Genomic DNA, 6,000 nt, shown 5'->3' with positions numbered 1-6,000 from the left:
GAGGGGAGGCTGTCGGCGGGGCCGGCGCACAGCAGGTGCCCAGGGAAGGAAGCTGCTGCTGCCTGGAGCTGGGTGTGCAGATGACAGGCTGAGCTGGGCAGGGGTGAGGTGGGGTCTTGGGTCCTGGCCCTCATTGCCCTATTGCCCACTGTCTTGAGGAGGCTCTGGGCACCACAGGGCCGCTGGAGGATGGGTCCACACAGAGGTGCACCTGGCATGGAGCAGAAGGACCTGCACGAAGTTCCCCCCCAGGTGGGGAGGAAGGCCCAGCCCAGGAGATGGGAGACAAGACTCGGCATTTAGAGATGGGGGGGCAGGTGACCGAGGGCCAGAGGGGTCATCCAGGCCTTCCAGCAACAAGACAGAGAAGAGGTGTCCCACCATGGGGACTGGGCAGGGGGACATCCCAACTCGGGGCGAGGGCCTAAGAGAAGGAGCATGGCTTGAGCCCACACCTCAGCTCCGGTGCGGGGAGAGTGCAGCCGCCACTGCAGTGTCCCTCAGTTTCCCCTCTGCATCCCTGGCTGCCGGGCCCCAGGGCAGGTGGAAGAGCTGAGGAAACGTGCAGCACAGCCAGGGGGAGGGAGTGCCCAGTGTAGCATAGACTCGGGGAGACAGTGGGGATTCTCTGCGAGGGCTGCTGAGGCTGGACGCTCTCAAGAATCACAAAGGGGGGATGCCTGGGTGGCTCAGTGGTTTGGTGCCTGCCTTTGGCCCAGGGCGTGATCCTGGGGTCCCGGGATCGAGTCCCACATTGGGCTCCCTGCATGGAGCCTGCTTCTCCCTCTGCCTGTGTCTCTGTCTCTGTGTCTCTCGTGAATAAATAAATAAAATATTAAAAAAAAAAGAGTCACAAAGGGAAGGAGAAAGTCTTGGGGGGACCCGGGAGGAAACAGGCCTAATCCTGGGGGATACCTTGGGTGGTAGGAAGAGCAACTGGCCTCAGAAGGGGGGTATCCGGGTCCCGGACCCATCAGTCTCCAGACCAGTGTGTGACCCGGGGCCAGTCACAGCCTCTCTGGGCTTGGTCTGTGCACCTGCAGAACAAGGCTGCTTCTAGGATGGCTCCGACATTGAGCCTTGACTTTTGGGGTTCCAGGTGGTTGCTCTCTCCGCCTCCGGCTTTAAATCTGACCAGTGGCCTCTCGGCTCAGACCGGCCTCTGCCAGAGGAAGACAGGTCAGCACCAGGAAGCCCCAGTGCTGACACAGCAGCCTTCACGGTCCCTGCGTGATGCTGGGCCTGGCGGTGACAGGGCTGCTCGGTTCATTAGAGTCTGGGGATCATGTGCCCTCGCCCTTGGAGATGCCATTATGGGAGGTTTCGGCAGCTCCCTCTGTGGGGGGACAAAAAATGGAGAGAAGGGGCAGCGGGAGATGGATCTGACTCGTGCCTGGGGGGCGAAGCTGAGGCAGCAAAGATTTGTGCTGGTGTCAGCTTGGAGACTTAGGTGGTGGAGGGGAGGCAGCCGTTAGGCTCTTTCCTTTCCTGTGATGGGAACCTCAGTGCCACTTGGCTGGAGCTCAGAAGGGACTTGCTGGTTTTATGTCACTAAAAAGCTCAGGGATGGGTGGAAGGGTCTTCAGTGACACCTTGCTGCAATGGCTCAGGTGTTGCTACCAGAACCTTCTCTGTGGTTTTGTAGCATCTATCTCTCCCCTGGTGCCAGGCTGCACTAAGTTCTCCTTGTTGGGGGCGTGATGGTTTTCCATCCAGACTGGAGTCCGGCAGAGAAGAGAGAGCCTCCTCAACACCTGTTCCACAGTTTTGAGATGACTCCCATTGGCTCCAGGGGCCACACCCTGACCCCGGAACCATTCTGGAAGGTCAGTAAGTGAGAATGTGGTGATTGGGTTAATCTAGTCAGGGGGGCAGGATGCTTGAGTGGCTCAGTGGTTGAGCTTCTGCCTTTGGCTCAGGTCCTGGTGTCGAGTCCCGCATCGGGCTCCCCGTGGGGATCCTGCTTCTCCCTCTGCCTGTGTCTCTGCCTCTCTCTGCATGTCTCCCATGAATACATAAATAAAGTGTTGAAAAAAAAATAAATCTAGTCGGGGGGCAAGGTTGACCCAGGCTGAGCCTGGGATGGGCTGAAAGGAGAGGAGGGGGGAGTTCTGGGCACAGCTTTCCTAGTAATAGGGTGCCCGGTACTAGGTGGCAAGAGCTCACAGGTATCCTCCACTGGGCTTAGGGCAGAGGACAAGAAAAGCAGTGTATGGAAAGAAATCAAGAAGAATGGGGGAGAAAAGCCCAATATCCACAGTGCAGAGTGGTACAGCTGCTATTGCCTGGAATCTAGAATCCTAGATTTAGTGTTGGAAGGATCTTCTACAAGTACCTGGTCTGACATCATGTTTATAGATAAGACAACAGAGATCCAGAGAGGTTAAGTGACTGTCTCAAGGTCACACAGCTCACTAGTGGAAGACCTAGGTCTTCCCAGAGAGAGCTTGTCCAGTGGGTGTCTGTCTGTTTAGAGCCCCGCGGCATTACAGAGAGCTGTGAAAGGCAAGCCTCGTTCTCACTCAGATCAGGCGGGCAGCCTGCATGGGCCAGAGCCCCCTTGCCTTGGTCCCTCATCACTCTTTGCCCCTCCCACCCCATCCCCTACATGGGCAGGTCTCAGTAGACACATCCAGCTGGGCCTGCTGGAGCCCTCTCCCAGGGGACCCTGGGGTTCTCACACTCCTGACTGCTAGCCGACCCCTACCTCTGCACCTGGCCCAGCCTCGCTGCTGGTCGTGCAAGCAGCAAGTTAACTCCAAGAGCATGAGGGATGAGGAGGCCGTGCGTGGTCATCCAGCCCAAACCCTGCATGTTACAGGGGGGGACACTGAGGCCCAGGAGAGGAGGAGCACTCCAAGGGAGGTGGCACGACGCAGAGGAAGGGCTCCCGGCTCCCAGCTCCCAGTGTGATGTTGCCCCCAACACACCCACCTCCCCGCTGCCTGCACCAGCCCTGAGCTGGGGGCCTCATGGCCCCAGGCGGGACCGTCCACCATCCCGAAGGCAACACTTAGACACTGACGACCCTTCTCCCCTGAACAGTGTCACCCTTGCAAGGTGTATCCGTGCACTCACTCTCCTACTGAAACACACAGAGAGCAGGGATGGGGGGGTGGGAAGAGCAGCGGGGGGTTGTCCAAGGTCAAGGTCAGCTGCTGCCCCGGACATAGAACCAGCTCCTGCCTCCCGCCTTCCCAGGACAGAAGTCTTCAGAGTTTACGACATGGCATGTTATGGTCCTTGTTCCTGCGTGGCTGGTGTCCTGGGAGTGCTGCCCTGGCTACCGAGGGGGGACGGAGACTCTGAGAGGCTGGGCCCCTGGGCCTCACAGCTGGCCAGCGGTGAAGACAGAGGGGCCTGGGTTCCCAGAGGTCAGTCTGCTGCCTGTCACCCCACCCTGCCGCTCTCCCAGAGGGGAATGGCATCCCGCAGGTAAGGGGAGCCTGACCGACAGGGGCACACAGGTCAGGTGCTCCTCCTCATGAGGCAGGGGGCTGCGAAGCCCAGCAGCTCCGAGACGCCCTGGGGCCTGGCCTCCTCCTCTGTTCCCTGCGAGCATCCCCAGGGTGTGTGATCACCCCTGAGGTCCCAGTGTGGCTGCTCTCTGGGCCTCGGGGCCCTCTCAGGATGGGTGGTGTGGGGTCCACGGGGAGCCCCGCTGATGCCCCGTCTCAGGGCCCCGAGCTGTGTCACAGGACTGACTGCTGGGGGGAGTGTAAGGCTTTCGAGCTGGGAAGTTGTCATCCATGAACAGAAGGAGGTTGTGTCCGTAAGGGAGAAGAGGAGGGTGCCTGGCAGGGGCGGCCCGCTGCCTCTGCCCGACACCGAACCTCATTGTCCTGGCTGCCACTTCCGTGTACCCACATGGCTCAGCGGCTGGGGTCTCGCAGGGAGAGGCTGACCCCTCACTGGGGCCCCAGGGGAGTGGTTTGTGGGGCCAGCCTCAGCCCCTCTGACTCCCTGCCCCAGGGCACCCCCACAGCTCCCAGCTCTGTGCTGCTGTCCCCCGCTTGCGTGTGCTCCCTGCCCGCCCCCCAGTTCTCCGCCACTCAGGCCCCCTGACCAGCTGGGCAGGCACGTTCCTGCAGCCTGGAGATGAGCAGCTCACCACGTACAGTCCCGACACCACTTTCAGGCTGAACCCCTGTCTGCAAGTCTGCTATCGGAAGTCCAGACCCAAATCAGCCCCCTGTGTGACACTCCTCTTGTGTCCCCCTGGGGGGATGTTCCCCCGGGTAACCTCAGCAGATGAGGTTGGAGCAGCATCTGTCAAAATTCAAAATGCACCTACCCTTTGTCCCAGTGATTTCACTGCTGCGAGTCGGTCATTCTGAAATACTCCAGAGTACAAAGCTATGTGAGGATCTTCACCACAGTGTTATTTGTAGTAACAAAGACCAGAGAAACCTAACCGCCCAGCAGGAGGAGGGGGTACCTAAACTATGGCACATCCAAATCATCGCCTACGAAACAGCCATTAAAATGATTGCATTTGGCCTCTGGGCTCTGACTTTGGAGACTGTCCATGGTATGTTTTTGGATAAAGAGAGTAAGTTGCTGAAAAATACGAACAGCTTGGTAAGGATTTTAATAACCTTGGTTTGTACACAGACAACTACCTGGAGGGATGTGCACCTGTATTGGGAGACCCCCAGGGAAGTTCCTCATGTGTGGAGACCCTCTGACCCCCTGAGCTCTCCATCCCTGCCCAAGACCTTTTGTGCCCGAGATCCCTCCCCTGTCGCCTACATCATCAGTGTTCCCAGCTCCTCTGGGCCATTCCCCCTTGGTGTGCAAACACAGCATTAACTCTGTAATCCCCTCACGCCTCTCTGCTCCCTTGGCTTCCCTGCACAGTAGGACAAGAACCACCAATTCCCCTCCTTCCATTTACTCTTCACTCCGCTTGAACTGGATTTCAGGCCCTCACTCTCCACCACACCTGCTCTTGTCAAGGTCACCAGTTACCTATGTACTGATAAACCCAGCTGTCAACACAACTTGACAGTGACACTTGACCTAACAGTATTCAGCATAACGGCTCACTCTCCTCATGTACCCTCCCTTTCTCTGCTCCTGGGATCCCACCTTCCCTGCTTCTCCCCCTACCTGCCTGGCTGCTCCTTGTGTGTCTCCTTTGCTGGCTTTCTTCTGACTCTTCAACCCGTACACCTTACACTCTCCCTGGGCTCTGCCTTGGTTCTCTCCTCCTTACCCTCCCTCAGCCCCTTGGGGACCTCGAGAGAGACTTGTGGCTCTTTATGCTAGTCGTCGGCTGATGTTCCCAAATGTACACATCAGCCTGGACGTCTCTCTGAGCTCCAGGCTTGTACATCCAGCCACTTATTCCTCCCTCACTGCCCCTTCCCTCCTTTCTTCCTACAAAAATCACATATTACCTCTATAATTTACACATGTGTGTGAACCAGCCTTACAAGCAGAGACTATTTACAATAGAAAGCAATTCTACACGTTATAGAATGATTTGCCCAAAGCCTTTCTTGAAATGCTGCACTCTCCAGGGGCCTACAGAAAATGATTTTTATTTATAAACACATTACTTTCATGCTCCAATGCAACCCTTAAAAACAAGCTCAGTTTCTGTCTCAAGTTTTGCCGGATGCCACCAGTAGCTTCCCAAGTTCTGGTTCCAAAGAGCTGGACGCTGTGCTCAGTGCCAACGGGAACAAGTCAGATCCACGTTGAAGGGAAACCCACTGTTGGCTCACAGAGGAGGCTTTTTAGGACTTTACCTGCGAAGCCGATGCCACGAGAAGTTTAGCGAGACCCTAAGCATCATGAGCTGGTCCCTGGTCCCTGACAAAGACTCCATCCATCCTCGACCACACTAGCCAGGCTCCTCTGAGCCCTCCTCTTGACTAGGCCTCACTCTAGGACTATAAACACTTTAACAAATGCTAACCTAGTTTCTGAGAGCTCAAGGCCACATCCCTACAATGACCCTGCCCCCTCTGAAACAACCAGCCTGAGAAAACT

This window comes from Canis lupus, chromosome 5 (assembly GCF_048164855.1).
Source record: "Canis lupus baileyi chromosome 5, mCanLup2.hap1, whole genome shotgun sequence".
Lineage (NCBI taxonomy): Eukaryota > Metazoa > Chordata > Mammalia > Carnivora > Canidae > Canis > Canis lupus.
This window is presented reverse-complemented; position numbering follows the sequence as displayed.